The sequence below is a fragment of the Glycine max genome, chromosome 17, assembly GCF_000004515.6.
Source record: "Glycine max cultivar Williams 82 chromosome 17, Glycine_max_v4.0, whole genome shotgun sequence".
NCBI lineage: Eukaryota > Viridiplantae > Streptophyta > Magnoliopsida > Fabales > Fabaceae > Glycine > Glycine max.
The window spans coordinates 40,362,887-40,373,689 of NC_038253.2; the positions used below are offsets into that span (position 1 = coordinate 40,362,887).

The 10,803-nt window shown below is 34.3% G+C and overlaps 1 long non-coding RNA gene across 2 annotated transcripts; it reads right to left on the reverse strand.

Moving 5' to 3' along the window:
• Window positions 1–617: 617 nt before the first annotated feature.
• Window positions 618–10,081, reverse strand: LOC106796720 (uncharacterized). Of its 2 annotated transcripts, XR_005889439.1 has the most exons (3): window positions 2,165–9,795; window positions 1,368–1,681; window positions 618–1,113 (listed from the first exon to the last, which is right to left on the reverse strand). It is a non-coding gene; the product is annotated as an uncharacterized lncRNA (long non-coding RNA). The 2 variants fall into 2 exon arrangements; XR_003265236.2 differs by lacking the exon at window positions 618–1,113 and having other exon boundaries at window positions 1,233–1,681; window positions 2,165–10,081.
• Between the last annotated feature and the right edge of the window lie 722 nt (window positions 10,082–10,803).

The window sequence follows — 10,803 nt, forward strand, 5'->3', positions numbered from 1 at the left end:
TTATAATTTGGGTCGACATGCTAAGAAATTGGTTAAGAACCTAATAAGAGATTTATTGTGGAGAGTGCCAAAATAATGAAAAACGTGATTTTACATTAAAAATCCATTTGGATACACTACTTAGTATTGATTTTATAATTTTCTAGAAATATTAATAGGATATTCTTTTGAACGCACTTTTTCTTAATGATAAAAATTGTTGAAAATAATAGATTTTTGTGGTTTCACATCATATTTAATATTTCTTTCTTATGTAGTTTTCATTTAACTAATTAGAAAAAATATTTAAAAAATATGTATTAAAGAATATGTTAATAAACACATTTTATATATCAAACAAGCTAAAAAATCACTAAAATTAACTTGGTTACTACACATATCACTCATCATGTCTTTTATTAAGATCACTTTTCTTGTAATAATAAATAGACTCTTCTTAGATTCATTGGGATGAATGTGTATGTAGGAGACTATAAATTAAAAATAACTTAAATAAATTAGTTAATATTACTTATATAAAAAAGATGCATCTATCTTTCACCTCAATTTAATGCCTTCATGCTAATGAAATCGTCATGTCAGAGGAACGCATTGAAAAGACACGAGAATGACTGCTTCTCTACTTAGACTCCACTTTCATAATTGCTTTGTTGAGGTGAATTAACATTACATTTGTCATAGCAAGGCCTACACGAAGACAATAATAATAAACAAAATTCTTTACCTAAAACCATTAAGACAATTCTATGGTCTCACAAATGTATCATATGCAGTCCTCAAAAGGATCAATACACATTGCAAAATATAAAAATCCAATCCCTTTTACTTCAAGCATTAAAAAGTTAAGCCTCCGTATCCCTTTGTCTTGAAGGCTAAATCAATTTCAAGCATTACATTTTTTTTCATCTTCATATGACATAAAATTTATCTGCATTCAGGTTTCATCAAGACGTGACTACATTGAAAAAGCATCATGGGACCAACTTCCATGCCAGGCAACTTACTAAGCTCTTTCATGACTGTTCTAAGTGCATAAGGTGAGATTCAACTGCTTCAACGGCCTTTTTGTGAGACTCAATGGCTTTTGTATGAGACTCTGCTGCTTGAATTAGCCTTTCAATGTAATGTTAGTTTGGACTTAAATTATGAAATCAAATTAAGGTGGTTCTAATTTTTCTCACCCAGTTTCTCTGTACCACCTGACTTAGTCAAATTTAGTAACAACATTTTAATTTTAATCACAAAACAGTTGAAAGTATATATAAAAGTATTCTTTACAATTAAAATTAGAGTGTATGGCAAATTCATATGCTGAATTTTCTTCTAGAGTTATGATAGGAGGTTAGTAACTTGTTGTGTTTGTTTACCTCGTGCGTGAGCTTGATTCTTCATAATATTCTTTTCTTCTCACTTAAAGAAGTGTCTCCAGCCATTGAAGTGATGTATGCAAATGTAAGATTACCAATCAGTGCCGCTGCCACTAACTCCACCAATAGTGCCGCCACTTGCTCCCCCAACCGTTCCACTGACACTTCGATCTTCATTCTCCTGGCCCTTCAATTGCGTCCAAACTTGCACCCGAACCTTCAGTTGAGTCCAACTTGATTGTGTCAGGAGAAAATACAAGAGTATGAATAAAGTTAGAACCATTGTCTCTGAAACGCGTTGCATCAGGTACTTCCTGCAGTTTCAAAAAGACACATTAATCAAAGACAACACAAACAAGAAAAATATAATAAACACGCTTTCTTCAATGTTGGTTTTCTTTTTATTCCAAACAATTTCATCAGTTTCCTCTCTAAATATTGTATTCCAACGTTGCCAATTTTGTTTGAGAGAAGTCAACTTATTATGGAGTTGAGCAACACTCCAACCATCTGATTTTCCTAAACTTTGCCTTAGCACTCTTCCACTCGTTTACACTTAAGTCATTATCGGTTATTTTCCCCAATTTTACTTGTTTCTGTTTCTATTCTGGATACCAATTAGTGTTCCAGAATAGGTATTATGTATTAGTGCAATAGACTTATGGATTACCTATTTGGAAATATATTTAAAAAAATTGAAAAAATTAAAAAGGGACTTATAATTTCAGAGACAGATATTCATTCAAACAAAACAACTTAAAAAAAATGACCCACAATACTCATTACAGAAAGTATACAAATGTGTTGTGTTGCAGATTGAGTTTTCCAGATTGCAAGATGTCATGATTCTCAGCCTCATGATCACAATTAGGATGTTGTTGCCTTATTCAATCTCATAGAGGGTTCTGATCCGAAATAAAAATTATTGGTTGGGAGGAAGACCATGGAAGGGACTATTGTGGCAGCACAACAAACAAAGGGCACGATGGCAAAGATGTTGACGTCGTCTTCCACACCTCGCTATTGGAGAGCGGCCACATTAACTTTGGTACATGTCATCCTTGCTTCAAAGAGCACGACTGTTGCTAAAAAGGGACGTACAGGAAGTAAAAACCTTTCTTCTTTTAGCTTGTCAAGTCAGGCCTTAACATTTTTTGAGTCGAATTTGCTTTTTTATGTTTTAAGTCCAATTTACCTTATGTTTTTAAGTAACCATAGCCAAACTAATTATTATTATTATTTTTAAATAATATTCATTTAAATAATGTTAATTTTGTTTGTTGTTCATTCCTCCACGCAACCGATAATGTTATTTTTTAAACTTCATGACTTGTTATGAATCGTTATAAAAGTTATAAAAGCATTTCGTATTCATCAAGAAAGATTCACTTATTGTAAGTTCTTGCTTCCTCTTGAAAATTACAGCATCTTGTTAGCCATTTATGTATAATTTTCATACTAAATGAATAAAAATACAATTGCACAACAAATTTCAAAATAATTTTTAAAAAAATACATAAATGGTAGCTTAGCTTGTTTGTTGTTTAATATTATTTAACATTTTAATACTAACCATATTTGTATGGAAATATTCACTCAAAAGTCTCCAATATAAATATAAGAAGCAATAAAAACAGACATCATAATTACATGATTCGATCATATAGACCTATATCCACGGACATAGTAACGAACAAATTTCACTATAACAAAAATTTGAGTACAATCTACTTGCAATTTAAAAAATATAACCCCAAAAAAAGAAAATAATAAGCTAAATGACAACAAGTAAAGCAAAAAGGGATCTTTGATACATGACAATGTTGTTCCTTTAGGATCGGCATTTGGACACAACATGATGAATGATGATCTTTCGGCGTAAAATTGTCATGCTGCTTATAGAACTCATGTTTGCAATACATTGTACAACAATACATTTCACACTTAAAAAATTGACTAATCTGATCTTTGTCTTAATGACTCACTTACCTGTACATTTAAATTATATAATCTAATAAAATTAACTCTACTTGCAACTAAATTATAATATTATTCCTCAACTCATTAGCCAATAAGAGATTTTTAATAAATAGAAGTCTTTTTTAGCAGTTTGTTAGTTTTTTTAAAATTATTTTCATCTACAAATTACCAAAAAATTAATTATCTTTACGCTCAGGTTTAAATTTCAATACCAATACAAAATTACAAGAAATGCTTAGTTAGATTAAAGACCAATTAATTTCAACACATTACCCAAAAATTTCTAAAAAACCAACGAATAATATCTTACCAGCATGACTTACCAGCATGACTTAAATGAAGTTTCAACGTTATTACCAATTACAAATTACATTATCAGCGTTCTAATAAATGTCACCCAAAAATATAATTTCTACGATAATAATTATAAAAATCAATAACTTATAGACATGACTTGAATCTAAGTATCAACAATTCAGCATTGTTATCAATCATTTTAACATTATCAGCGTTCTGATGAAAAGGTAGTAAACATTTCAATGTCAAACATTTTTAAGAAATTTACTAAAAAGACACTATCATGAAATATCCATTAATATAGTAAAAGATCCTTCAAATAAAAGCTATATTCCTAGGACCAGACTCAAATAGATGTCAATTCACATTTGGTTCAAAGTTCTACATGTCTTTATCCACATAATGAGGAATTTTACTAAAAAGACACATTTGGTTCAAACTTCTATCATGAAATATCTATTATTTTAGTACAAGTAGGAAATATATGATAAACTCAAATAGATGTCAATTCACATTTGGTTCAAACTTCTACATGTCTTTATCCACATAATGAGGTCGTTGGAGCAACACCTAGATCAACAATCTGAAACCTGCTTCTAAATTTTCACTGTTTCTCAATGTACCGAACTGACGAATGACATCCAATTTTAAGGGCATATACTTAAAAGATCATATAAAAGAGCAGCATAGTTCTTCATTCCACCAAAGATGTAGATACCAAAAATTGACCTGACACAAAGCCTGTTCAATATACTCTTTCCAATATACTAGTAGTCCATTGAGAAGACAAAGTGACAAAGATAAATTCTTCAAAAACATGTGAACAGCTCCCAATACCCATGACATAGACACAAGCACACAAACACAATATAAATTCATTGCTCATCTATAAAATTTCTGATTAAACCTCACACACACTTGAAGAACTACCCTTCAAGTTGCACGACAGAAACAGCGAGAAGGAATTTGACATTACCAACTTACCCAATACCGTTGTTAGAAACAACAACCAATCAAGAACCCCATAGAAGTAGATAACTTAGTCAAGAATGAAGTCAACCCCCCACAACATCCACAGCCTCCACATATTCATTATTCATAAAATCACTGAGAAGTATATAACTATCCACTTTGAAATCCCACAATTCAAAATCTAGTGAAAGATCACCAAAACATAAGAGGCCATGCTATAAAAGAACCAGTTAACCTCCCCCTCTTACATTCCCCAAAAGAAAAATCAAGTCTAACACTAACAGAACACCACACTGTCAAAAACAAGTCCAAAACCCACAAAGGTCAGTCCATAATGAACATAAAACAATGATTGTATCAAGGGTAATAAAACCGGAACCTAAATAGTGTGCTCTTCCACCGCTGCAGAAGAAACAGGTTCACAGTTCAATCCATATTTCCTGTGATCAAATCCAGAAAATTAAAAGTATAAACAAAGTCATACAAGACATTTAGGTTTATCTGCGGCCAAATCTAATTCACTATTGCCAGAAAGGCATAATATTTTATTGATTCAATCTTCAATCAGCAACACCATGGAAATAAAACTCATCTGGAATCCAGAAAGGCATAACTATTTATTGATTCAATCTTCAATCAGCAACACCGCGGAAATAAAACTCATATGGAACCTAGCATGTGGCAAATGAATAAATACAAGTAGATGATTAAATCAAGTGGTTATAATAACCAACAATAAGATAGCCCACTTCAACAGCCAACCCACACCATGTGAGACCCAACGCAAAAAAGGGATAAGTAATTTGAGATATGAAGCAAAAGACAAATTCCAAGAATTCTAAATCCAGGGTAGTGATCACCAAATCATGTAATAAGATAGCCACTGCTTTCACAACACCACATTTCCACCACTACTTGACTTCCCTGTGAGACCAAAAGCAGAAATCAAAGAGGAAGTAAGTCGAGAAATACCCATAGTAGACCCAAGAAAATTGCAAAGTTGAAGACAAATTTGAGAGTTTGATCTGGGGTAGACATCACCAAATCATGCGGAGACTGGATGCTATGCAGAATGCAACACAAAACCATACATTGCAAGAGGTTTAAAACTCAATCCATATGCCTCATGATCAAATTCAGAAACTAACAATACTGAAGATCCCATTGAAGAAAAATCAAATTCATCTAGACTTGTTAGCCATTCTAATATGCTGCACGGATGAACATAAATCAGCAAATGCTGCAAACGAAAAGCCAATATCCACGATCAACACAACATAACATTTAAATGATATTCATATAATTGAATAGAAATAGAAAATCATAAAATTCTCCTATGCCTTGAAAATTCTTACTATTATTTTTTAATGGGTGAAATTGTTGAATACTCTTATAGTTCCTGTTAGAACCACACAATAACTCTGACACTGACACTACCAGGTTACCGTACAGCATCAAAACACAGAACAAACACATAAGAAAATAAAGAATGTGAGAGTAGTAAAACCTAAGGCTTCACAGGAAGTCCATCAATAATCTTCAACCCACTGCCTTCCACAGCCAGCAAATATCCATTTGCTTATCTTCCCAGTAATCCCCACGGGAAAGTCACACAGAATATAAAAAACGCTCATGATAAACATCAAAAGATATAAAAATGAAAAGAAAATATAAGGATTCAAAAACCAAGAGAGGCATCGCCAAACCGTGCATGAGCCTCAATGTGACACAAGACCTTACACAAAACCATTCCAAACATTACACTACAAAAAACAAAGGTATTCATTGCTTATGTTTTGCAATCATAGGATTATGAACACTTGTTCCAAGGGGTGAGAATGAAGAGAGAGAGAGAAACAGGGAGAGAGTGGGGGGGGGGGGTGAGAGAGATAGAGAGTGGATGAGAGTAGGATCCCGGCAGAACCATGCCGGAAATGGATATGGCCAGCAGGTGGAAAGGCGAAAAACAAATTGGAGGGATGCATCTGATATTCATTCCTTCTTTTTCACAAGATTTCCTGAGGAGATGAATGAATCAGACTTATGGTATGAGTTTAAAAAATGGGGGGATGTCCGAGAGGTTTTTTATTGCAAGAAACAATAAAAGGTGGGGTAAGAGATACGGCTTCGTGAGATTCAAGGGGGTGAAAGATGTAACAAGGTTGGAGAGAAAACCGGATAGCCTGGTAGTACGGGGATTAAAAATGCATGTCAATACACCAAAGCATGGAAGAGAGAGGGTGACACTGGAAGAAGTCAGTCGGGGAAGACGACAGAAAAAGGGACATGAAGAAGCCAACGGGAAAGACAAGCACAAGATGGAAGGCAACCATGTGGATACGAAGATGAAACAATTCCAACAGAAGAAAGAGGCAACCTCATATGTGAAGATCTTGATGATCGAAGGAAGAAACACGGCACCAAGAAGATTTCTCAAAACCCGAGCCTAACTGGTGTTGTATCTCACTCGTCGGTGCAGCTGAACATAAATGTGGAAGAAAAGACATGGTTAAGAAACACACGGGTAAGAAGACTGAAGAACCTTACGCTGTTTGATAGAATGGAAGACGATTTCATGTGGAATGGAGGTGAAGACATCACGCCAAAATATATTGGCGATGACATGATATTGCTAATGGGACTTAGAGAGACCAGAGCTACACCAATGGCTAAGGAAGCAAATGAGCAAGGCTCATCCTCACTAGAAAAATGGACCCCTCAGCTGAGAATTGGCTATCGCCTAGTCTAGTTGTTGTGTTGGGGTATACCTCTGCATGCCTGGGATTTGGAGCATATTAAACAGATTATGACGGCAGTAGGAGAAGTGGTGGAGGTGGGTGACGAAATGGATGAACTCCATAGGATGGACAAGGCGCGGATATTAGTGAAGACACCATGGTAGCCATTAATTCAGCACAAGGTCTCCCCATGGATTAATGGGGTTGAATACACTGTGCATATAGTTGAAGAAACATGTTACAATCTGGATAGATGCAAATGTCGGGAAAAAAGCTTTATAGGCTCGATGGAGGAAATAAGTTCTGACGATAGTGAGAGTGAAATAGGGACGCAAATGGTGATCGAAGGTATAACGCTAGAAACAGACCCGTCGGAGGAGGACATTCCTTCGAGCACAGACGGTGATGAGCAAAGTTGACGACACACGGAGGAGCGACGGACTGAAGGTCAAAATCGCCACAAAGAACCACAGGTTAATAACAGGGAGTCACCGACATGAGCTCAGGAATGGGTCACATCCGATACCTGCAGCGAACAAAAACAAGTTGACCAAAGCAACCAAAGGCATGATAAAAGTGAACAAACACAGGCACAAAGGACAACAACTGAGCCTAACCACAACCTCATCTACCGAAAAGAAAAGGAGGACAAAAGCAACAAAAAGAGGTCAGAAGAGGAGTCAATAAAGGAGATACACCTAAGAACACCAAAGTGCACAAAAACATAAGTTACCTATCAACAAAGCTTCATCTAAGAAACAAGGAAACAAACTAATTTAAAAAAAAATATACAAATTCTGATCTCTTGCTGATATAATATGTTAGATCAACAGTTCCAGGCAACTCAGTGTCTCTTAAGTTTGAGAGAAATCAACAACTTTGGTGGCATCTCAAGACTTGCTATAGTTTATAACAACAGCTATCAACCTTGCCACATACATATATTGATTGGTGAATACAATATATAGTCATATTAATGGGTCAATACAAGTTATATAATCAGAAACTCGTATGTTAGAAGACTAAAAAGATCAAAAGTTCAATGCATTTGACATGATCAATCAAATAAACAAGACAAAATAAACTCATCTGCTAAAATGATATATCCCCCCATCGAGTAATATAACTTGTATTGACACATCTAAAAAATTAAATTAAATAAACCAAAAAAAAAACTATCTGAATCAAAAGATTAGTTGCGGCAATAAGAAGTTACCTAGAGCCAACAATCGCCCAAACCATGCTTCATTGCTAGAAAAACTTAGTAGATTTAACAACAACATTTTTTAAGAACCATTGAACACCATTCAATATTAGCTAAAGTTTATCACAATAACACTATTGAACCAGTATTTCCATGCCTCAGTAACGGAAAAAATGACTCCTATAGCAAATGGGAGGTTTCGTGTCACTGTGACGAGGAGGATATTCAATTAGAAGATGAGATACTATAGACTACTAAAAAATTATCAAGAAAACAGTAAAAAGGAATAGTAGAATTTCTCCAAACCAAGAACGTCATCAAATCAAGGAGTCAAACACCCAATCACGCTGTCCTAAATTCCTCCTGTGACATTTTAACAATCCCAAATGCATAATACTTTGATTGATCCGATCCTGTTATAAACCCACACAAGAACTCCCACACTACTAGATAGAAAGCAATAGCCAGTCCAAAACGAACAAACAATAAAATGATGAATGTAAGGGACTAAGTGTAGTAAAACCTAAGGCTTCACCATAGAATGTGTGTCGAACTGTCAATAATCTCCCGCCACAGCTTTTCCACAGCCTGCCTACCACACATCCGTTGCTTATCTTCCCTGTAAGATCCAAGCGGAAGTCACGGAGAATTAAATCAAGAAAACTAAGCGAAGCAAAGAAACAAAAAAAAGACAAAGCCAAGAATATTCAAAACCCCAGTAGACACCACCAAATCATGGACGAGGATTGATGCTCTACACAGAACGTTATTACGCGAAACTATTCCGAACACTACGCTGTAGAAAAATAGGTTCACAATTAAATCCGTATGTTTCGTGATCAAGTCCAGGGAAATTAAAATAATAGAGGAAACTCAAAGTAGAAATTAGTTATATCTTATGCAGTTAGCCGTTTAAATCCACCGTTTAATCTTTCAATCGGACACGGAAATCTCATCGTGCTGCAAACCAATGAAACACAATCAATTTCTTCAGATCTTCAATCCAGTAAAACAGCATATCATCAACCGGCAAAACCCTATACAAAGTCGATTAAGATCGGAACCAGCAAGAAGAAGCATAACAATCCACAAAGCAAAACCAACACCACAACTCGATTACGGGAACAGATCGAAATAATCAGAACAAGAGAACATGGAAAAGATGAAGAACAGACAACAAAAGCATGAAAGCTAGAAGAAGAAACCCAAACCTACTTTGGCTCGAGGAAAAGAAGTTGGGCCATGGGGGATTTATACAGAAAGGGAGGGTCAGGATTGACGGCTGAGATTACACAGTAGGTGGAAAATCCAACGGTGATGATGCAATTTAAATAAAGACGTTGGAGCGGCTTTGCTGAATAGGAATCCGTTGGGCGCCCTTATCTTTTGCGGACCTATTGATCTTTTCATTAGGTAATTATATTTATTATTGATATAAGAAAATCACAAGCCTATTGATCTTTTCCTATTTCGGTCACCAGAATTGTGCACAAACAAGTTTAACCAATTTCTAATAATGGAAATTTTTTTCTCTTGTAAAAAGAAAAAACACGTTAATATAATTAATAAATATTTATATATAATAAATAATAATATAGGTTTATATAATTAATTTTAATTACATATAATCGTGTTGATTAATAATAAATAAATATTATACTTTATTTAATAATAACTATATTATTATATATTATATTTTAAAATATTTTTTTCAGAATGGATTTACATTAAGAAAATGTTTTGTGAGTACTCTTTTAAATGTGTTATTGCTTTGCTCTAGAAACTAAAATAGTGAATTTAGGTTAAGAAAATTTTCATTTGTGTTATGCTCATTTCATCATCGATTTTAGCATCTACCACAAACAAGACATGCATTGTCTTTTTTTTTTTCATTTTTTTCCAATATGATACAAAATCTCCTCACCAATAAAATTGATATTTTAGTTATTTATTTGTTTAGTAAATTAATTTTAAGTTTTAGTTTTTAGTTTTTTTCATCTGTGTAAGAAAGATGAGCATGACCCTTTTGTTACAATCTGTCACAACATTTCCTATATGTTATAATCTTACTTCCCTCGTGTTGCGAACTTTATGTTTGAAGTTGTAAACATTGGATTTCTGTGCCCATTGGTGGACTGCGACCATTTTGGTATATGCTGTAATGTTACTTCACTCACCTTACGTACATTAGGTCCAAAGGATTTGCATATTCTATTGAAGATGACATGAAGGAAGGAAACCAAGG